Source organism: Gossypium hirsutum, chromosome A11 (genome assembly GCF_007990345.1).
Source record: "Gossypium hirsutum isolate 1008001.06 chromosome A11, Gossypium_hirsutum_v2.1, whole genome shotgun sequence".
Lineage (NCBI taxonomy): Eukaryota > Viridiplantae > Streptophyta > Magnoliopsida > Malvales > Malvaceae > Gossypium > Gossypium hirsutum.
This window is the reverse complement of record NC_053434.1, coordinates 27,400,900-27,401,361: the sequence shown is the minus strand read 5'-3', so window position 1 is coordinate 27,401,361 and position 462 is coordinate 27,400,900. Positions and strand designations below refer to the sequence as shown.

Here is a 462-nt window from a genome sequence, read left to right as displayed (position 1 = left end):
AAGTTACGTAATGATATCTCTTCTTTTGTGCAGATGGACTTAGAAACACTTTACGATGCATGGGAGAGATACAAGGATCTATTGCGAAGGTGCCCTCACCATGGGTTACCTCTATGGCTGCAAGTTCAAATGTTTTACAACAGTGTGAATCCCTCAACAAAACAGATGATTGACGCAGCTGCTGGAGGAACCAACAACAACAAAACACCTGAAGAGGCTTATGAATTCATTAAAGAAATGTCACTGAATAATTATCAGTGGCAAGTCATGCGGACTAAGCCAACAAAAACAGCTGGCGTTTATAACGTCGACTCAGTTACTATACTGTCAAATCAGGTAGAACTTCTCAATAAAAAGATTGATGGTTTACTTGGTTCTACGTAGGTATATCCAGTAATGAGGTGTGACTCAAGTGGAGGAGGTGTGCATACAGAATATCAATCCTTCAATCCTACAACCGAA

The 462-nt window shown here is 40.3% G+C and overlaps 1 non-coding gene across 1 annotated transcript; it reads right to left on the bottom strand.

Annotated features, from left to right (window-relative positions):
* Positions 1–107, bottom strand: LOC121210716 (small nucleolar RNA R71). The gene has a single exon (XR_005905829.1). It is a non-coding gene; the product is annotated as a small nucleolar RNA R71 (small nucleolar RNA).
* Between the last annotated feature and the right edge of the window lie 355 nt (positions 108–462).